This window comes from Puma concolor, chromosome D2 (genome assembly GCF_028749965.1).
Source record: "Puma concolor isolate L17-30 chromosome D2, mPumCon1.1.hap2, whole genome shotgun sequence".
Taxonomy (NCBI): Eukaryota; Metazoa; Chordata; class Mammalia; order Carnivora; family Felidae; genus Puma; species Puma concolor.
The window spans coordinates 61358762-61382528 of NC_141677.1; the positions used below are offsets into that span (position 1 = coordinate 61358762).

A 23767-nucleotide genomic window follows, 5' to 3' on the forward strand; every position below is an offset into this window, starting at 1 on the left:
AAAATCTTCAAGGAGAACACAGGCAAAAACCTCTTTGACCTTGGCCGCAGCAACTGCTTACTTAACACATCTCCAGAGGCAAGGGAAACAAAAGCAAAAATGAACTATTGGGACCTCATCAAAATAAAAAGCTTCAGCAAAGGAAACAATCAGCAAAACTAAAAGGCAACCAATGGAATGGGAGACATATCAGATAAAGGGTTAGTATCCAAATTTGCAAACAACATATCAGATAAAGGGTTAGTATCCAAAACCTATAAAGAACTTATCAAACTCAACACCCAAAAAACAAATAATCCAGTGAAGAAATGGGTAAAAGACATGAATAGACACTTCTCCAAAAGAGACATGCAGATGGCCAACCGACACATGAAAAAATGTTCAACGTCACTCATCATCAGGGAAATGTAAGTCAAAACCACAATGAGATACCATCTCATACCTATCAGAATGGCTAACATTAACAATTCAGGAAACAACAGATGTTGGCAAGGATGCAGAGAAAGAGGATCTCTCATGCATTGCTGATAGGAATGCAAACTGGTGCAGCCACGCAGGAAAACAGTATGGAGGTTCCTCAAAAAATGAAAAACAGAACTACCCTATGACCCAGCAATTGCACTACTAGGTATTTATCCAAGGGAATGCTGTTTCGAAGGGACACATGCACCCCAATGTTTATAGCAATACTATCAACAATAGCCAAAGTATGGAAAGAGCCCAAATGTCCATCAATGGATGAATGGATAAAGAAGATGTGGTGTGTGTGTGTATATATATATATATATATATATATATACACACACACACACACACATACATACATACAATGGAGTATTACTCGGCAATAACAAAGAATGAAATCTGGCCATTTGCAGCTACGTGGATGGAACTAGAGGGTATTATGCTAAGCGAAATTAGTCAGAGAAAGACAAATATATGACTTTGCTCATATGAGGAGTTTAAGATACAAAACAGATGAACATAAAGGAAGGGAAGCAAAAATAATACAAAAACAGTGAGGGGGACAAAACATAAGAGACTCTTAAATATGGAGAACAAACAGAGGGTTACTGCAGGGGTCGTGGGAGGAGGGATGGGCTAAATGGGTAAGGGGCATTAAGGAATCTACTCCTGAAATCATTGTTGGCCTATACGCTAACTTGGATGTAAGTTAAAAAAAAAAAATAAATTAAATTAAAAAAAAAAAGTATGATTGCTCTAGGTTTTTCATAGATGTTCTTTATCAGGTTAAGGAAGTTCTCTTCACTTGCTAGTATGCTGAGAATTTTGAATCAGGGTTAGATGTCAGATTCTGTATTTCCCAAATGACTATAAACAAACAAAAATCCCAAAACAGAACATACTTCTACATGTAAATATTATTTCTGGAAGCGTACTCAAGAGGTGGGGAAAGGGGTTTCTTTTATCTAGGATAAAGCCCTTGCTTGAAAGATCAGACAGAAGGAAGAACATCAGTCTCAACCAAAGTCAATGGCCCCTAGACTCTAGTGGGTAAATGTGCTCAATACTCCTGTTTGGTTTAGTGCTGAGAGTGGCCTCTTCCTTCCTGGAGTGACCTTCATGACTGCACAGGAGAGAGGGAATGCTTCAGAAACTCTCCAGAAGCAAATAATGGATGGTAAGCAGTAGTCTGTCATCTCTTGGAGCTTTTCAAATGAAACACAGCTACCCTGGTCACATTCTATCTCAGGTACAACGTGATTGTACCTGGGCCTTCAGATGTTCTTCCAGAGTCTTAACTGCCATGCCATCCCCCCTATGAAGTTTTGTCATGTGGTACTATCTACTAATGCAGGTCAGGAGGCAAAGGCACAGAGATGGTTCACAGGAAACACATTATAAGTAATCACGGACTGGGGCGCCTGGGTGGCGCAGTCGGTTGGGCGTCCGACTTCAGCCAGGTCACGATCTCGCGGTCCGGGAGTTCGAGCCCCGCGTCAGGCTCTGGGCTGATGGCTCAGAGCCTGGAGCCTGTTTCCGATTCTGTGTCTCCCTCTCTCTCTGCCCCTCCCCCGTTCATGCTCTGTCTCTCTCTGTCCCAAAAATAAATAAACGTTGAAAAAAAAATTAAAAAAAAAAAAATAAGTAATCACGGACTAATTAAGAGTTGGCCGAAATAGACCTGCATTTCCCGCCTGGATGGAGTGCTGTGTATCTACTATTGTACCGTCAGTAAATTACCCCTTAAGTCCCTTTTGGACAGAAAGGGCATAAAAATGCAGTATTAAGGCATGATACACTGCTGCCATAAGCTTTATCTCATAAGGTTTCATTTATCCAGTCAAAAATTGTATATGTTGTCTTACGATTTCTTTCCCTACTAAAAGCTTTCCTTTGTTACAAGGTTACAACTTTTTAAAATCGCTACTTGCTACACCCTGCAAGTACTGGTGAACATGCCAAGTCAGAATAAGAATATGCTACTTGATATAGATGGTGATTTGAGAAAGTCCTATTTCTGATTAAATTAGTTTATTTCAACCCTAAGCAATATGATTAGAGTTCTGCTCCAATAGCAGACTTCATCTAGTGTATCTGCATTATTTATCACACTAGGAGGAGAAGAAGGGACAGATTTTAAAAAATAGGGATACAAATCAATATGAGGTTTTCCACAGATGCAGTCCTGGTGGGGGAGCACAGCAGCCCCTTCAGGTCCAGTGCTGAAAATCATTTAGCTGAAAACACTGAAAGACCCAGCGATGTTGGCTCAACAAGTCACTCCGGGAATCAGCAGCTTGCTAAATGTAATCTGCCTGCTCTCGGCCAGAATGATGGCCACACATCGGCTCGGGGGTAGTCAGCATCTTAGCACACTAAGCTGCAGCCACATAGCTGTACTGAGTATTACTGCTATAAGTAGCGCAGTAAGTCTACCACCATATAATTTCTGCCACTATATAATTTCCCCCACTGGACTATTTTTAGGGACAGTGAATAGATTATCAAATAGTCTGGCATTCAGGGAGGTGCTCCAAGTTGGACATGAGAAGCAAGCACGATAAACACAGTTCAGATCACTGGAGACATGGGGGAAAGAGAGGAAAGAGGCATAGCCATTATCAGCAATGGCTCAGCATTTGTGGTTCACCTATCCCTGGGTCCCTGACATTGTACAAACCTGTTTTACAAAACTCATAGCATGACAAAGCTTCTTGCTCCAGTCCAAAAGCAGAGAGGCGTGGAAGTTGTCTCGGAGATTAGCTCTGGGACAGAAATATCTCTGGGCACTATGTAGGTCTAATAACAATTCCACAGTGGGAGGGCCCAGACAGAGCAAGTAAACAAAACCTAAAACTAAATCCACACAACCTCAAATAATTGGATTCAACTCATAAATTGGGCAAATGATCCTCTTGTCTATGTCTCATGGCTATCAACAAGGTCCAAGAGCTCCTTATCTATGATTTCTTTTTCAAAACAATCTTATCAGGGCACATGTTTAATTATGCTAACATCCAAGGAAAACCAGCACAACCCACCCTCCCTCTGCTTCCACTCAAAAATGAATAAAAACTCTTGGAATTTGGAAGCAACATGAAGAAAATCCAAGTCCTCTAATTGTAGCTCCTGTTACTCAAATTGTTTTCAATAAGTTGCCACATGAAAAGTATGGCAGCAATGGTCAAAAGCTAAGTTTCCTACCCTTCCTTGTGAAGACATCTTTTTTCTAATTAAAAACAATTTTTTTTAATATTTATCTACTTTTGAGAGAGAGACAGAGAGACAGAGAGAGAGCAAGCATGAGCGGGGGAGAGGGAAGAGAGAGAGGGAGACACGGAATCTGAAGCAGGCAGGCTGCAGGCTCCAGGCTCTGAGCCTGAACTGCAAGATCATGACCTGAGTTGAAGTCCTACACTTAACCGACTAAGCCACCCAGGTGCCCTTTTTTTTTTTTTTCTAATTTTTAAACTAAGGTATAATTTGCATACAGTAAAATTTACCCTTTTTAATGTCTGATCTACAAGTCTTGAAAAATGCATACAGTCATGTAATCAAACACCACAATCAAGATACAGAACAATTTCATCACCCAAAAAGTTCCTCTGTGCCCTTGGTCCCAACCCTAGCCCCTGGCTGATCTGAATTTTGTCCCTACAATTTTGCCATTTCCAGAAAGTCATATATATGGAATCATACACTATGTAGACTTTTTTTCTTTTTTTAAGATTTTATTTTCAACTAATCTCTACACCCAATATGGGGCTCAAATGATCTCAGGCTCACAACCCTGAGATCCAGAGTCCCAAGCTCCACTGACTGAGCCAGCCAGGGCTCTGCTATGTAGCCTTTTGAGTCAAGTTTCTTTCATACTGTATAAAGCAACTGAATTCATACACGTTGCTGTATGTATCAGTAGTTCTTTCCTTTTTATTGCTAAGTAGTATTTCATTATATGGGTAGACAAGTTTATTTATTTAATCCCTAGTAGAGGGTCATTTGGGTCATTTCCAGTGTCCACAGAATGTGTGGATAAAGCCACTGCAAACATGTGTTCAATCCAAGTTTTCATTTCACTTGCGTTAAGTACCTAGGAGTGGACTGCTGGAAGATCTACTTTTGAAAACATCTCCCTGGGGGCACCCGAGTGGCTCAGCTCTTGATTTTGGCTCAGGTCATGATCTCATGGTTCATGAGACACAGCCTGCATCGGGCTCTGCAGTGACAGCAACAGAGCAGAGGCTGCTTGGGATTCTCTCTCCCCTCTTCTCTCTCTGCCCCACCTCCCCACTAGTTCATGTGCATCGCCCACGCTTTCTCTCTCTCAAAATAAATAAAACTTAAAAAAAAAAAAAAAACCTGCCTGGTTCTATGCATGTCATTTCTACAAAGCAGATATGCATTTTCCCGATAGAATAACTGTGATGCTTCTCTTCCGGGTCCATCTATATCATTTCTCCGCCCTCCTGGGTACAGGAAATATCTCCAAATCAGGACCACTTACAAACTTCATTAACAGTGTTTATACTTTCAGCCCTGGATCATTAATAAAAATGTTAAATATGCCTGATTTCCTCACTGGCCCCCTGCAGCAGCCTAGGGAACAAACTCTTTCTACCCCCACACACTAGCATTTAGCTTTACACTTGGTTTACACCATACATTGCATCAGTAGCTTCTCCTCTATATTCTTAATCACTTTTCAATTGAGCCAAGAATCTTCAGTATATCACCTTTAATAATTACAGGGAAACCAAGCAGAGCTCTTCCTGACTCGTTTGCAGTTAGTGCACTTTCTGCAAGTCACAGATACAGACAAGGATCGGTAGAGAGCACACAAAATTTGAGGTCTTACTCTTTAATACCAGCCTAAAAGCTACACAGGGCTTCGTTCTTCCTAAGATAGTATCCCATCCCAAAAACAATCTTTCAAGTATATGCTGTATTAATTAAACTAGAGAAGAGGAAAAAAAAAATGTCAGCATAATTAACATACAAAGCAACAGTATGGCCTAATTAATCACCATGAAGAGCAATCGAATAAAATACTATGCATTTTTATGGAGCAATTTAATCTGGCAAGTAATTAATCACAGAAACACTAAGCAAAACAAATGGATTTCCCTTTAAGGAAGTCGCATTTATCATCTGTAATGTATCTCAAACTCTAATTTGTTATCCTGACTCAAAATTATCCAGGAGACAATGAATTGTCAGCCTTAGTAGAACACTGATTTCTGAAGAAAAAGAACACCGAGCTTTTCAAATCAAATTACAGTCCCTTGAACACCCAAAGAGCCAAGGGTTATGGAGCTGAGGTACATGTCAATAGGCATGGAGGTCTTAACCACAAGAGTTCTAAATCTAGGTCAGTTTAGTGAAATCCATAAATAATTGCTAAATGACTCATGAAAAGAAAACAGCACTAGGAGTGACAATTGTGGGTCACAGATATTACCAAAACCCAAGGAGAAGATCCTCAATAATTGACAACAGGGGCAAAGAGAGCTTCTGATTTCAGAATAAGCAAAGGGTAGAAGGGAATGCACGTATCACTGTAGTGAAACTTAGCTCAAAGAAACCTTTATTCCATCCTTCTCTCCTCTCCCTCCTTTCTTCATTCCTTCTTTAAACAATGACCCATTTTCCCTAGGCCCCAACAGCTTCACCAGTCTGAAGAATACCAACAGGCTGATAATTCTGAATGCCTTCAATTTTCAAAGACAAAGTGATATACACTAGCTAAGGAGGTATAAGAAAGTTATCTTCTTATCTCCTCCTTCCCAGCCACCCTCTCTGCTTGGCCATATTTGAGACCAGAAGAACTGCCCTTTTCTTTGCAAAGGAAGCTCACGGCACTTTAAGTCCTTCCCTTAATATTCCCATTTCTAGCTTTTTTTTTTTATTTACTAGTCTTGAAGGGCTCTCTTTCTCTCTCTTTTTTTTTAAGCAAACTCCTATAAGTTAAAGCACGTGACAGAGTCCCAGGCATCTGCTGGCTGTATCAAAATGGTTTTCTCTTTACTGACCTGCTTGACCTCCAATGATGGATCCCATGAAACATTCAACACTTATTCAACTGTACAGAGAAAGTCATGCTTTTCACACTTCACCCTGACTATGCTCACAACTTGAGAAAAGCTGTTGTAGACACCCTATTTGGCCTAGGGCATTTTCCTCTAGATTTTAATCCTTACCCTCCTCTCCAAACCTTTTTGCTCTATTATCCCTGGCTTGCACCTATGACCTGTTTCTGAACTCTTTCACTCTGGCCTTCAGTCCATTTCTCTTTTGGAGAGTCTGACTGGCACTTTTGTTCAGTGATTCTCTGAAATGTGGTCTCTGGATTGTTCTATGGGTTCCCTCCCAACAGTAAATGAATTAATATTCATCAGCCCAACAGTAAAGGAATTAATATTATTCCCAGCCCATTCCACATCAGGCCCAGCCAGTATCCTGAATACCCACTTGTCTAAAAGAGCAGAACTCTGTTTATAGATCTATGTTCAACAGATATTCAATGAACACAGGCACTGTGTTATGGAGTTAGACATGGATGCTGCCTGCCTTCAAAGAGCTCACAGCCTAGTAAAAAAGATACACAAATAGTTATTACTGTAGGATGGATAGACCTGGCTCTAAAAGCAATGATCAACGTGTACTATTTCAGGAGGTAAGCTGACAAGCTGGGGAAGGACATCTAAGGCAGGGAGGAAACGTGTGTGTGTGTGTGTGTGTGTGTGTGTGTGTAGGGTCTGGAGTAGGAAACTGTTTGTCCAGACAACTATAAGTGTCATTGTTTTGTCCAGAGAACTCTATGTGGTCTGGCATAGCTGTGGTGAAGACACAGAGTCCAGAAAGCATATTAAGAATGGAACTATGGGGTGCCTGGGTGGCTCAGTCAATTGAGCATTGACTTCAGCTCAGGTCATGATCTTGCAGTTTGTGGGTTCTGTGCTGACAGCTCAAAGCCTGGAGCCCGCTTTGGATTCTCTCTCTCTCTCTCTCTCTCTCTCTCTCTGCCCCCCCCCACTTGTGCTTGCTTGCTCTCTCGCTCTCAAAAATAAATAAACTTAAAAACATTTTTTTAAAAAGAATGGAACTGTATGCCATGCTACAGAGATTAAATTTTATTCTGCAGGTATTAAGGGAGCCAGTGAAGGGAATGAACACAGGAAAGAGCAAGAGAAAGAAAGAAGCACAGAAGATAACAAGTAAGACTAGAAGGTTAGAGAATCCAACTGATAAAGAAATGGGGAGAGGGGCGCCTGGGTGGCGCAGTCGGTTAAGCGTCCGACTTCAGCCAGGTCACGATCTCGCGGTCCGGGAGTTCGAGCCCCGCGTCAGGCTCTGGGCTGATGGCTCAGAGCCTGGAGCCTGTTTCCGATTCTGTGTCTCCCTCTCTCTCTGCCCCTCCCCCGTTCATGCTCTGTCTCTCTCTGTCCCAAAAATAAATAAACGTTGAAAAAAAAAATTAAAAAAAAAAAAAAAGAAATGGGGAGAATAAACTGTGTTATATTTACAAAATAAAATACTACTCAGCAATAAAAAGGAATGAACTACATATACTAGATCTTTGCACACCCATGTTCATAGCAGCATTATTCATAACAGCCAAAATGTGGAAACAACCCAAATGTCCACCAACAGATAAATAAACAGAATGCAGTTTATACATACAATGAAATGTTATTTAGCCTTAAAAAGGAAGAGAATCCTTTCATATGATCCAACATGAATGAACTTTGAGGTCATTATGCTAAGTGACATAAATCAGTCACAAAAAGACAAATACTGTGTTGATTCCACATATATGAGATATCTAAAGTAGTCAAATTCATAGAAACAGAAAGTAGAATGGTGGTTGCCAGGGACATGGAGGAGGGGAAATGGGGGGGGGGGCCTGTTTTTTTAAATGGGTATAAAGTAGATGAAAAAGCCTTAGAGATCTATTGTAGAACAATGTGAAAACACTTAATGCTACTAAACTCTATACCTAAAAACACTTAAGATTGTAAATTTTATATCTTTTTTTTACCAGAGTTCAAAACTGTTTAAATTTGGGGGGCCCTGGCTGGCTTGAGCAAGCGACTCTTGATCTCAGGGTTGTGAGTTTGAGCCCTATGTTGGGTGGAGAGATTACTTCAATAAATAAAACTTAAAAAAATAATAAAAATGTTTATATTTTTAAAAAAGGAATGAAATAATATGCACAACAAAGTGGATGAATTTCAAAAACTTATTGAGTGTGAGAAGAGAGTCACAAAAGAGGATTTTCTATATGATTCTGTTTACATGAAATTCAAAAACAGGAAAAACTAATTTATGGTGAAAGAAGTCAGAAAAGTGCACAATTCTGGGGAAAAGGAGAGTCACGAGGCACTTTCTGGAGCAATGGGAAGGCTCTAGGTCTTGAACTGGATGGTATTACAGAGGTATATACATACGTAAAAAGCTGTCCAATTACACACCTACGATTTTGCACATTTTACTATATGTATAATTAAAATAGAAAGGTTTTCAGTGAGTTGGTAACATTCTATTGATTAGCGTGAGTGGCTCACAGATATTCATTTTAGGATCAAGCTTTATTACAAATACACATTAATATAGTACTTTTTAGAACTTATCAAATAGTTCACATTTTTCAAGTAGGAAATTAATTCCGATTAAATGGGCAAAGGAACAGTCTTTAATCCATCCCTATCTGAATCCCAGTTAGAAAATTATCCCATAAGGAAGATGATGCACAGTCAAAACCCTAGTCAGAAATCTTTCACTCCCTTCTACCCAGACTGAGTTCCAACTACAGGTAAGCAATCCTGCTGCCTTTTCAAGGATGTCACCAACATGAATAAAGGAAAGGGGAGATCAATGAGAACCACTGTCTCTGGAACTTCCTTGAGATCGAGAATTTTCATTAGATGAAAATAATGTCAAATGAGAGAGAAATTAATGTTTTTTGGTGTTCAGGGCAGTGAAAATACATTATTGCACCCTGTGTTTGACATCCCCCTCACATGTTATTGGTTTTAAAAGAAATTATATGGAAACCAATTAGAACAAAAAATCTCATTAAACCTCTTACAATAGAAGCCCACTTTGCTAGAGCATGCACAATATCTGGGCCCCAGGGAGAAATGCATAATCGAGGTAAAATTAATCAAAACCTACACATAAAAAGAACAGCAAGAGACAGTTTAAGAAGAAAATCTTTCTTCAGTGTTAGAAATTCCTGAAGTCTGATCACTGAGTGCATAATTCTGCTTATTATTATCTTCCACTCTGTAACACTATATATGTAATTAGGCTGATATCACAGTAAAATGACAGTAAAATGCAGACACAATTCATTTAACAATTAATGTACTGAAGCTAAAAATTCTTACCATGTCATTAATTGCCTGCTTAAAACGCTGCCTCAGTTTCAGTTTTAGATGATCACACACCTTCTTTAAGAACCCAGGGGAAAGGCAATGCACAAGGCACGGCTTGTTTAGAGGAGAAATAGCAGGCAGCAGTGAGTTTCCTTCTCTCCCTATGGACCCCAACTCAGAAGAGCCTTTACTGTGACCACCAAGCTTACCAAGCTTACTACTAATTAAAAGAGAAAACAGTAAAGAGCATCTTCTTTCTCAGTAAAGCTCTCCCACAACCCTCACTCCAAACCGCCTCTTCAATGTTCTGTTAGGTTTTAATTTCTCAATATAATAAGAACTAACACTTGCAACAATCTTTTTTTCCTTCTTTTTTTTTCTTTTTTATGTTATTATTTTTTAATTTATTTCAACTGGTAAATTCCCTCTTGGGGTTTTGGGAGAGTAGGAGGACAGAGGAAGACTTGAACCATTCTATGAAGATTGTTGTCTCTGATTTTTCTATAAAAGGATTTTATTTTTCTAGTCTGGCCCTGGCTGATGATTCCCCACCCACAGTTTTTTCTTCACAAATTTATTCTTTACAAAGAGCTTTGCAGTTGATTCTTAAGGAGGTTTTTTTTTTTCCCCCAGTTTTTGAGGCCATTTTATATAATAGCAGCAAGCCAAAACCCAAAAAGGAGAGAAAATATTCCCAAATCATCCACCAAATCAGTAGCAGAGTCAGGATTAGATCAAAGCATCTGGACAAAAATTTAGAAGGCATAGTTATCAAATGTGCTGATGATACAAAGCTGCAAAAGAAAACCAATACACAGTATGACATCATCAGGACTCAAAAAATATCCTGATAAACTAGAATGATGAGCTGCAATGAACAAGATATATTTAATAAGGATAAAGAGTGGAGCGCCTGGGTGGCTCAGCTGATTAAGTGTCTGACTCCTGATTTTGGCTCAGGTCATGATCTTGTGGTTCGTGGGCTCAGCCCTGTGTCGGGCTCTGCGCTGACAGCAGAGAGCCTGCTTGGGATTGTCTCTCTCTCTCTCTCTGCCCCTTCCCTGCTTGCTCTCGCTCTCTCAAAATAAATAAAGTTAAAACAATATAGTAAGGATAAAGAGTTTCATTTAGGTTAAAGAAAAGTTCAGGGGTGCCTGGGTGGCTCAGTTGGTTAAATGTCCAACTCTTGATTTCGGCTCAGGTCATGATCTCACTGTCTGAGATGGGCGTGGAGCCTGTTTAAGATTTTCACTATCGGGGCGCCTGGGTGGCTCAGTCGGTTAAGTGTCCGACTTCGGCTCAGGTCATGATCTCACGGTTTGTGAGTTCGAGCCCCACGTCGGGCTCTGTGCTGACAGCTCAGAGCCTGGAGCCAGCTTTGGATTCTGTGTCTCCTTCTCTCTCTGCCCCTCCCCAACTTGTGCTCTATGTCTCTCAAAAGATAAATAAATGTAAAAAAAATTTTTTTAAATATATATCTAAAGGACAATCACAGTATGCCAGATATTTTAAAAACCATGACAAACGAATAACAACTGAAGGAAGAAAGGATAGTACAGAAAGGCAGTAGTATACATCTTAGCCCTTTGAAGAAGTTAATATATAGAAGACAGAGTACATTTTTTGGTGTTACATCTAAAGGTTCAGGTTATAAAGAGGAAGATTCCAACATGAGGAAAAGATTCTCATCATTTTTACAAAGATTTTGTTTTTTTAAGTGATCTCTACACCCAAAGTTGGACTCGAACTTACAACCCCAAGATCACAAGTCACATGCTCCACCAACTGAGCCAGCTAGATGCCCTACGATTCTCATTATTTAAAAAACTGAATAGTCTATATCCTAAAGTATTAAGCACTATTTTCACTAAGTATTCAAGGAGAGGCAGGCTGTGACCCCAATAAGTGAGATTTCTGCTTTGGGAAGCAGACCAGAGTAGATGGCCTCTTCAGTTCTTTTAGCTTTTAAGGTTCTGTGATCCTGGCACCACTAATCTGTAAGATCAAAGTCCCATAGAAAAGACGAAGTATGGTATGCGGTATCTGGTATAAATCTGAGAATTTAATTAGAGTGATCACGCTCCTACGGAGCCCAAAACACTCCTCTTTTTGTTCACAATAATCCAAAGAAAACTAAAATTTCACCTACTGAAGAGAAGCCTGTTGGCTGACCAGGATGATATATTGTTACCCAATTGTAATAGGTTCTAGAACCCACTAACAGATTAACAATCTACTGTGTTCTACGGAGTTAGAATATCTGAGTTATATGACCAGAGTTCCAGCCCAATTTTTCGGAAAGAAAAATGGAGAGGGAAAATTAAGGGATAAGGTAAAGAACTGCCCACAATTTTAAAAGACTTTTTTAAGTGCCCTAGATGTTGGATGGAAAAAGGAAAGGAATTAAGGATCTAAATTATGCCTATTGATCCCATTTGTGGCTAGGATTTATAGAAGTTACAATTAGAAACCAGCATTTGTGAGGAGCACCTGGGTGGCTCAGTCAAACATCTGACTTCGGCCCAGGTCATGATCTCACGGTTCATGAGTTCAAACCCTGTGTTGGGCTCTGTGCTGACAGCTCAGAGTCTGGAGTTTGCTTTGGATTCTGTGCCTCCCTCTCTCTCTGTCCCTCCCTCACTAGTATTCTGTCTTTCTCTCTCTCAAAAATAAATAAAAACATTAAAAAAAATTTTTAAAAACCCCAGCATTTGTGAACTAAGTCATGATTAAGTGTCTATACTTCCTACCTAGTGAGAGTTCCTTTTCAAGAAGAAAAAAAAAAAATCAACCTTTTCTCAAGTGAAAATGAAACTTTTTGTCTTACCTTGGGATCAATGACAATTAGGGAGCAGCACATCCCTAAAGGACCAAGGACAGTTGTACCAGCAGAAGCAGGCCATCTCCAGAGAGCCAGAGAAGGAGAAGAGCTGGCTGGGAAAGAGCAAAGGCCCAGGAGTGACAGATAGGCTTTGGACTGCTATAGACTCTAGCCCCTTCCCAACCCTCTGACCCAATTATCTAATGAATCAACTGGAAATACCTTTCTTCCTGACCTACTAAAACAGCAGTAATTCTAGGTCATCTTGACTGCCCCTCTGGTTCTCAACTCCTAGCATTTAGAAACAGATGTAAAGACAAGGAAGCAGTGACAGAAACAGAATAAAGAAATGTTCCTAAGACCAGAGGCTTCTAAAGAAAGGATCTCAAGTCTATCTCACACAAATATACCACCCTTTCGCTTACTCATTCTTTCTCTCTCTGAATCTCTCTCTTCCCAGGTTTTTGATGCTTACGTAATAAGAAACTGGAAAAGGCACAGGGTAGGATCTGCTGATTAAAAGACTAGCAGAATAAAGGACATATGTCAGATGGCTCATCTCCGAGAGCCATAAAAAAGTTAATGCTAAGTTTAAAAACCTAAAGTTAATTTACCACACCACAGAATTATAGGAAAGGAGATCCAATTAATTACCGGTGGCACAAGCGCAAACAACAGGACTTTGCTGTGTATATACACATTTAGAGAAACAGAATGTTGAAGGACTGTGGACCTAAAAAGAGGAGAGAATCTGTTCTCCTACCACGTGGGGGCCATTCACTCACACACCTGGGACCAAGGGCTAGAACACTCTGGAAGAAACTGCCAATTTCACCTACAACTGTCTGCTCAGAATCAAGCCCTTTCAACTTACCTCAAGGCCCAGGACTCTTAATTACCTCTAGTCACCCAGAAACAGCTACTCTAGTATTACTGGCTCAGTCACAAAAACAGTCCCTCCAAACCACCTCCAAAATGTTCAAGTTAAGTACTTGCCATAATTCATTAAGAAAGAGAAAAATAGGGGGGCGCCTGGGTGGCGCAGTCGGTTAAGCGTCCGACTTCAGCCAGGTCACGATCTCGTGGTCCGTGAGTTGGAGCCCCGCGTCAGGCTCTGGGCTGATGGCTCAGAGCCTGGAGCCTGTTTCCGATTCTGTGTCTCCCTCTCTCTCTGCCCCTCCCCCGTTCATGCTCTGTCTCTCTCTGTCCCAAAAATAAATAAACGTTTGGAAAAAAAAAAATTTAAAAAAAAAAAAAAAAAAGAAAGAGAAAAATAGGGTCACCTGGGTGGCTCAGTCAGTTAAGCATCCAACTTCAGCTAGGTCATGATCTCACAGTTTGTGGGTTTGAGCCCCATGTCAGGCTCTGTGCTGACAGTTTGGAACGTGCTTTGGCTCCTCTGTCTCCTTCCCTCTCTGCCGCTCTGCAGCTCGCACTCTCTGTCTCTCTCTCTCAAAATTAAATAAACATGAAGGAAGGAAGGAAGGAAGGAAGGAAGGAAGGAAGGAAGGAAGGAAGGAAGGAAGGAAGGAAAATATCGTGGCGCCTGGGTGGCTCATCTGTTAAGAATCCAGTTTTCAATCTCAGCTCAGGTCATGATCTCAAGGTTTGTGGGTTCAAGCCCCATGTCAGGCTCTGCGCTAATAGAGCAAAGCCTGCTTGGGGTTCTGTCTCTCCCTTTCTCTACCCTTCTCTCTCTCTCTCTCTCTCTCTCAAAATAAATAAACTTTTTTAAAAAAGAAGAAAAAAAAAGAAAGAGAAAAACATCAATGTAATTAACAAGCAAAAAGACTAATTGTTTTCCAAAAGAGCATTCAAAATAAGGTCACCAGACATGTATAAGATCTCTTCCAACTAACTCACCATTTACAAGGTTCCTTAAGTTGGCTATTCACATTCCTATAAAACCCAGTGTTGACAAAAGTTGAGGCCCCACACCTGGGAGGCCTCAATTGACACTCTCAGAGCATGCACCTGGGGCCCACTAAGGAGGTCCTGTTTTACAGTCCAAGAGCTTGATTCAGGACAGAGGGCTGAGCTCAAGGTTGGCTTCTTTTCTCCTAGGAGTCATATGCCAGAAATAGTCCCTTATCTGAGTGAATAAAAACAGCCCACAATTAGCAGCCCCTACCTTGGTGGGAGAAAATGAGATGCAAAAGATGGAGCACAGGACAAGATGATTTTCCACAAATCAACACTGACTCCAGACATAAATGAACACACCTTCATCCATTCCACATCAAACTACTGTGTCCTTCTCTCAAAATTACATTTACCAATTAGTGCTATTCCTTTTGCACCATACTCTTTATTTGTTACAAAGCTCAACATGCAAGCATCAAGAGACAGTGAGCTCAATACATTTTGAGCCGTAGGCTATCAGCTCACCGAAGAATGGAGCAGGATCTAGAATGCTGTGTTTAACACCCACCTGTGACAGAATCTCTTAACAAAATGTATCTAAACTCTAAACAGACTATTTCCCCATTCTCACCTAGTCTTAGCTCCAGACATGATAAAGTAAATAAAATTAGGGTCCTGTTTCTAATGCATCCTTACTTCCTCAGGAAATACATGAAATTCTCCTTTTTAGTGTGCTTTTGGCAAATAAAGTTCACTGAAGTGAGTGTTGCATGTGTATGTTATTTAGAGCTACAGAAGAGTTATGTTTCTGTATCTCACTGGAATTTAGTATAATCTAAACAGTTTGTGATTCCAATAAGATGTTTATGTATATGGTAAACCCTACAGCAACCACTAACGAAGTAAGTAAAAGAAACAGTGAAAAAAATCGTTAAAGAAATCAAAGTGCTACATTGAAAAATATTTACTTAATGCAAAAGAAGGCAGTTAAGAAGGTGCAGAGAAAAGGCACCTGGGTGGCTCAGTTTGTTGAGTGTCCAACTCTTAATTTTGGCTCAGGTCATAATCCTAGGGCCATGGGATGGAGCCTGCTTAGAATTCTCTCTTTCTCCCTTTCTCTCTCTCTCTCTCTCTCTCTCTCTCTCTCCCCTCCTGCTTCTCCCCCACTCATGCTCTCTCTAAAATAAAAGTTTTTTTTAATTAAAAAAAAAAAGTTGGGGCACCTGGGTGGCTCAGTCAGTTAAGCGCTGGACTTTGGCTCTGGTCATGATCTCACAGCTCGTGAGTTGGAGTCCTCCATCAGGCTCTGTGCTGACAGCTGACAGCTCAGAGCCTGGAGCCTGATTCGGATTCTGTGTCTCCCTCTCTCTCTGCCCCTCCCCCACTCACACTCTCCCTCTCTCTCTCTCCCTCAAATATAAACAAACATTTAAAAAAATAAAAACAAAGGTACAGAGGAACACAAATTCATGAAACACACAGCAAACTAGAAATGAAATGGCAGACATAGTTCAATTATATCAACAACAACACTAAATGTGAGTGGAATAAATAACCCAATCAAAAGGCAGAGACTGTCAGACTAAAGTAAACAAGATCCAACTATATGCTATCCACCAGAGACACATTTTAGATTCAAAGATACAAATAGGATGAAAGTAAAAGAATGAAAAAAGGTATGTCATGACAGAAATAAAAGCTGAGGCAATTCAACAATAAAAATTGGGTACTAGAGCCCATGGCCACCACACCACTGCCTGGCAAACCAGCAAAGCGGAAGCCCTTTAAGCTCCTAGGAATTTTAGATGTGGAAAACATTCCCTATGCATGGGATTCAATATTATATGGTTCATTAGGATCTTCTGTGGCTGGCCTTGGGCATTTTAGTAGAATTAGAAGATCATGTGATGTTGGAGTAGGAAGATTTATCTTGGTGGCTTTAGGAAGCTGGTTCCATTTTAAGTATAATTATGCAAGGCTAAAAATCGAAAAAAGAATTGCCAGAGAAGGAACTAAAAATAAGATTTTATATGAAAGTACCCACCTTGATCCTGAAAGAAAACAAACCAACAGCAACAGCAGAAATCAAGCAGTCTCAAGCACAGAAAACCCAAGTACAACTCACTGGAGTCAGTGTGAACAAAACTGAGGTCAATTCTATTAAACCTGGTATGTACCATAAGGCTTTTAGTGAAGTAAATAATGTTATGTGTTAGTTATAAATAAAATAAAAACCTAATAAAAATTGGGAGACTTTAATACCCATTCCTTAATAATGGCTAGAACAACTAGGCAGAAGATCAACAAAGAAACAGAAAACTTGACCACCACTAAAAATCAGTTAAACCTAACAGACATCTAGAAAAGAGTACACTCAACAACAGCAGAATAGATATTTTCCTCAAGGACATATGGAACATTTTCCAGGATAGATAATATGCTAGGCCATAAAATAAACCTCAAAAATTTAAAATGACAGAAATAATACAAGATATATTCTCTGATCAAATTTCTTTTTGTTGTTCATTTTTAATTTCATTCTATTGGGGTCAGAGAATATACCTTGTATTATTTTTTTTTTTTTATTTATTTACTTTGAGAGAGAGAGAGAACATGAGGGAAGGGCAGAGAGGGATGGAGACAGAGTCTCAAGCAGGCTCCACACTCAGCACAGAGGTCAATGGGGAGCTCAAGCCTATGACCCTGAGTTCATAACCCAAGTTGAAATCAAGAGTCAGATGCTTAACCAACTGAGCTACCCAGGCATCCCCACCCTACATTATTTCTACCACGTAAAATTTGAGCATAACATATAGACGTGTTGTATAGACTTGTCAATCATTATATTGTACACCTGAAACTAATGTAACATTGAGGGTTTTTTTTTTTATGACGTTTAAGCCTAAAATAAGCAGAAGGAAGAAAATAATAAAGAGTAGAAATTAATGAAATAAGGAATAGAAAAACAAAAAAGAAAACCAATAAAACCAAAAGCTGGTTCTTTGAAAAGATAAACAAAAGTGACAAACCTTTTAGTTAGACTGATAAAAGAGAAGAAATTCAAATTCCTAGAATCAGAAATGAAAGAATATTACTACTCACCTTACAGAAACACTAAAGTATTATAAAGTACCATTATAAACAACTGTATGCCAATAAATTAGACAACTTAGATGAAATGGACAAATTCTTAGGAAGACACAAATACGGAAACTAGGGGCGCCTGGGTGGCTCAGTCAGTTAAAGAACTGGCTCTTGATTTCCGCTCAGGTCATGATGTCACAGTTTGTGAGTTTGAAACCCACATTGGGCTCTGTGCTGACACTGCAGAATCTGCACGGGATTCTCTCTCTGCCCCTCTCCTGCTCAACTCTTTCTCTCTCTCTCAAAATCAATAAATAAACATTAAAATATTTTTCAAAAAACAAGAAAAAAAACCCAAAATTATTGAAACTAACTCAAAAAGAAACAGGCAATCTGAACATACCTATAAAACAAGCAAAAAGATTTAATTACTATTTTTAAAAAACTACCTGTGATTACAAGTCCAGGCTCTGATGGCTTCATGGATGAACTATACCAAAGATTTAAAGAATCTCTAAATCCTTTAAAGTCTTCTAAAAAAAAACTGAAGAGAGGGACCATTTCCCCAACTCATTCTATGAGGCCACCATTACCTTGGTGTCAAAACCAGACAAAGACCACAAGGAAAGAGAACTACAGAGCAATCTCTCTGACGAATGTGGGTACAAAAATTCAGCAAATACTAGCAATCTGAATCCAGCAACATATAAAAAGAATTATACATCTTAACCAAGTGGACTTTATCCCAGGAATGCAAGCCTGGTTTAACATGTGAAAATCAATGTATATAGTTGTATCAATAGAATAAGAAACAAATCATCTCAATAGACACAGAAAAAGCATCTGACAAAACCCAATACCTTTTTATGACAAAAAAAAAACAAAAACAAAAACAAAAAAAAACAACCACTCAATAAACTAGGAATAGAAGGGAATTTTGTCAACTTACAAATAAAGGGTATCTAAAAAAAAAATCCACAGCCGAATGTTTTTAATAAATTAAAATGTAAGAAAAAATTAAAATATCTATAATCCCTCCAATCAGACATTAGAACACATTGATTAGTATCTTTGCAGTTATAAGCATATTCCTTTTGGGCACATTCTCTTTAACCACATTAATGGGAAGAAGGAACTGTTAAAATAGTAAAGCCAAAGTTTCTTGGTCAAATATCTCCTCAAAGGGCTGGAAGTGAGGGAAAACATAAACTCTCCCTGTCCAAACTATTTTCCCAATGATGATGCCAAGATACAGACTGACAACCTAAGTTCCAATGGGGCCCCTGATGTCAGGTTGTAAATGGTATCATTCTATATTTCTGGTCCCTTCTAAGTCCACATGAGTAAAGCCAAGAGAAATGAATACAGTTGGATATGGAAGGGGGTTGCTTGTCTAGAATGAAGTCCCATGCAGATCATTAGAACCAAGGTTGGTAAGACCTCCAGACTTGCACCTTAAGAACAACTTTTTAAGAAGATGATAACAATGAACACTTATATAGCACTGATGGTATGCTAGGCACTATTCCAAGTGCTTTACATATATTGTCATTTAATCATCTCAACAACGACCCCCATTCCATGAGGAAAAGCAAAGAGTGGTTAAAGAATTTGTCCAAAGTAAGTGGTAGAGCTTAGACTCAAACTCAGACAACTTAACTCTTAAGAGACCCTACTCTTAATCACTATGTTATGCCACCTCTAAACAAGCAGAGGAATGAGCAAACCTAAAACACAAAACACAACAGATGCATACAGAAAAAAATGTGGAGTCTCCATTTCTGTGCTTACAAGTTAATTCAGCCTGATTCAAATTAAGAAATCATAACTATGTTATATCAAAAAAGCAAAGTGGGTGCTGGGTAGACTCCATACCCACATGCAAAAAAATGAAGTTGGACCCTTACCTTGCACCATATACAAAACTTCCCTCAAAATGTATCAAAGACCTAAATGTAACAGCTAAAACTATAAAACTCTTAGAAGGAAACATGGGAAAGCTGCAGGACTTGAATTAGCTATGATTGCTTGGATATAACACCAAAAGCATGGTCAATAAAAGAAAAAAACAATCAGCTGGACTTCATCAAAATTAAAAACTTTTGTGCATCAAAGGACATGATCAACAGAATGAAAAGGCAATCCATGGGAAAAAATATTTGCAAACCATATACCTCATAAGAGATTGGTATCCAGAATATATAAAGAATTCCTAAAACTCAACAACAAAAAACCCAAACAACCCAATTTAAAAATTGGTAAAGGATAGGAATAGACATTTCTCCAAAGAAGATAGACAAATAGCCTATAAGCACATGTAAAGATCACCAATACTACCAGTCATTAGGGAAATGCAAGCCAAAACTGCAATTCAATACTACTACTTCACATCCATTAGGAAAGCTATTATCAAAAAATAGAGGGCCAGGGTTCCTGGGTGGCTCAGTCAATTAAGCCCTGACTTCAGCTCAGGTCATGATCCCACAGTTTGTGTGTTTGAGGCCAGCGTCGGGCTCTATGCTGACAGCTCAGAGCCTGGAGCCTGCTTTGGATTCTGTGTCTCCCTCTCTCTCTGCCCCTTGCCCACTTACACTCAGTCTCTGTCTCTGTCTCTGTCTCCCTCTCCCTCTCTCAAAAACAAACAAACATTAAAAAAAAAATACACAAGCATCTGCATTGCTCAGTTGATTAAGCATTCAACTCTTGATTTCAGCTCAGGTCATGATCTCAGGATTTGTGGGATTCAGCCCCACACTGGGCCCCACAGCAGGGGACAGACTGACAGTCTCCTCTCCCTCTGTCCCTCCCCATTTCATGCTCCCTTGTTCACTCACCCACTCTCCCTCTCCCCCCTCTCTACCCCTCCCCCAACATGTGTGTGCATGTGTGCACACGCACACTCTCTCACAAAATAAATCAATTTTTTTAAGTTGATTTATTCTGAAAGAGAGAGAGAAAGCACACACACGCACACAAGAGGGGGAGGGGCAGAGAGAGGGAGCGACAGAACCCAATCAGGATCCACTGCCAGCGTAGAGCCTAAAGTGGGGCCCAAACCCATGAACCATGAGATCATGGCCTGAGCCAAGATGAGATCAAGGGTCAGATGTCTAACGGGCTAAGCCACCCAGGTGACCCAATAAATATTAAAAAAATAAAAAAATAAAAAATAAAAAATAAAAAAATAATAATAATAGAAAATAATAAGGGTTGGCGATGATACGGAGAAATTGGAACCCTTAGGCATTGTTGGTGGGAATGTAAAATGGTACAGCTACTGTAGAAAAGCGTTATGGTGATTCCCCCCAAAATTAAATTACCATAGAGCGATTCTACTTCTGGGTAGAAGAAAAGAAGAAAAAGCTAGGGCACCTGGTAGGCTTAGTCAGTTAAAGCCTCGGACTCTTGATTTCATGGTCTCACAGTTTGTGAGTTCAAGCCCTGTGTAAAGCTCTGTGCTGACAGCATGGAACCTGCTTAGGATTCTCTCTCTCTCTGCCCCTCCCCTGCTCTCTCTTTCAAAATAAGTAAATAAACTTTAAAAACAATAAAATAAACCTAAACACTAAAAAAAGAAGAAAAAGCAGGTTCTCAAATAATTGTACACCAACGTTCATAAAAGCATTATTCACAATGGCCAAAGAGTAGAAGCAAAGGGTGCATCGATGGATAAGTGGGTAAATAAAATGTGGTATACATACAATGGAATATTATTCAGTCTTTAAAAAAAATAGGAAGGAGGAGCTCCTGGCTGGCTCAGTCAGTGGAGCATGTGACTCTTGATCTTAGGGTTTTGAGTTTGAGCCCCACATTGAGTACAGAGATAACTTAAGAAAAAAAAGGAAAAAAGGATATTCTGATACATAACACAACACAGAACCTTGAGGACATTATGCTAAGTAAAATAAGTTGGTTATAAAAGCGCAAATATTGCTTAATTTCTCTTATATAAAGTTCCTATAGTAGTCAAACTCATAGACACAGAAAGCAGAATGGTGACTGCCAGGGGCTGAGGGGAGGAGGGAACGAGTTACTGTTTCAGTTTCAATTGAAGAATATGAAAGAGATGGCTCATAGTGATAGTTGCACAACAATGTGGGCTTACTTAATGCCACAGAAACGTAGACTTAAAAATAGTTAAAATGGTAAATTTTATGTTATGTATATTTTCTTGAAATTTTCCTTTAAAAAGGCAAAGTGGAAAAAGACCCCAAAGAAATTTCAGATTGAGGTAAGGAGGGGTTTGATACACTAAAGTCGCACTTACCTAAAATCACAGCAGCCCCAAATAGTAATCTTAATATTTCGTTACAAATATCTGAATCTGCTCAACAAAGACTTCCTTACCGCATTGCAGTTCACCAAGCCCAGCTATGACCTAATGCAAAACCTCACTTGGCAACACAAACCGAGTTAGGGCAAAACAGATGATTAACCACATGGGATTCAGTGTTGGGTTTTTTATTTCTAGCTGTAGTCTTAAGAGATTAGGGAACAGCAACTATTAGAATAATATGTAATACTCCCAGTCACTGGGGAAACGATATTATAGCAGCCTCATTTTGGTGCTTTGTTTTAATCTGCATAATGCTTTTCATTCTCTGTAATGGGGGATCAGCAGGGTCTGATTAACACAAGAAAGGTCATTACTGATCAATTCTAACCCAGGCGATAATGCAAGCCTGCCGGTCTGCCACTTCTGAGCAGACAACTGGACTAGAAGCTTATTTTCATGTACTTCTTGCTACTCAAGAGTCATCAACCAAACTTGCTTTTGTTGAAAAAAAAAAAAAAAAAAAAGAGTCATCAGCCCAGTGCCTCTGCTCCTATCATTTGATTGCTTCGGTCCATATATACTTTTCATTAGACTAACTTGCATCCTTCAGCTGAAGTGCTTTGTGTCAAACCGTTCTTCCCCTCAACTCATCAGTACCCTTTCTGATAAAAGAACTGTGACTAAGGCAAATTCTGTAGCTCAAACAGGGTCATGGGCAAGAGGATTTGGGGGGACTCTGCCTGGCTGAGCGAGACCTTACATTCCCTTTCCAACCCTAACTCTGGACATCAACAGTGAATGTGCTCTCCCTGATTACTGCCTGAGGTCTTTTTTCCCATGACATTCAGAATTCTATATGCAGCCTGCTCCAAAGGGTGTTATGCTCAATGAACCCCCCTATCTAGAGACGGCTGAGAGCTATTCTTGTTCCCTAGCCTCCCTAGCACAGTGTACATTTAAAGCTTTCCTCCTCCTCCTCCTTTTTTTTTTTTTTTTTTGGAGGGAACATTTTTTAGGGTGAAGGAAAACAGCTACATAAGCACATAAGCAGGAAGTAGGGGGAGGACGGCTTCAGCATTGAAACAAAAAGATCATGGAGCAAACAGAGGGAGGAGAGGCAAACTCACAAGGTGAACAATTATGAGACTTACAAAGAAATGCAATAAATTCTCATTCCAAACCCCAAGCTTGTTACTAACCACAGTAATATCTAAAAAGTCATTCTTGGGGTGCCTGGGTGGCTCAGTCGGTTGAGCCTCCGACTTCAGTTCAGGTCATGATCTCACGGTTCTTGAGTTCGAGCCCCGCGTCGGGCTCTGTGCTGACAGCTCAGAGCCTGGAGCCTGTTTCAGATTCTGTGTCTCCCTCTCTCTGACCCTCCCCCATTCATGCTCTGTCTGTCTCTGTCTCAAAAATAAATAAACATTAAAAAAAAAAAATTAAAAAGTCATTCTTGCCAGTCCTGGAAGCCTAATGGATAAAAGGTCATCATCAAAGAAAAACTAAACTTTAGGTTAATGCATTCCAAATAAAAGAAAAATATAATATATTAATCATTGAGTTAAAACTTTATCCACCTTAAGAAAATTACAGATCAGAAGAAAAACCTATTTGCAGTGATTCAGCCACTATTTCTGTGAGCAACCAGAGAATAGGATTGTGAACTTGGTGCTAATAAAATGCTAATTAAGTGAAAAGCATTAAGATGTTAACTTGAATAGATTCATTAAAGGGCTTCAAATTACTTACCTTGAAAGTTGGTTAGATGAAGGTCAGATTTTAGTCTCACATTTTTCTTTTTCTCTTTTGGCTAATTAGGTTAATAGTCAGCAGACCTCATCCTAAAGTATATGACCTCACTGGGGTAATCTGCTAAGTGGT

General features: G+C 39.6%; 1 protein-coding gene and 1 pseudogene across 1 annotated transcript in view; one reads left to right on the plus strand and one right to left on the minus strand.

Annotated features, from left to right (window-relative positions):
* The window catches only part of ARMH3 (armadillo like helical domain containing 3), a 176101-nt gene that overhangs the window by 63830 nt on the left and 88504 nt on the right, over positions 1 to 23767 (minus strand). The gene's annotated exons all lie outside the window — the stretch shown is intronic.
* On the plus strand, positions 16265 to 16554 carry LOC112854470 (cytochrome c oxidase assembly protein COX20, mitochondrial pseudogene; annotated as a pseudogene).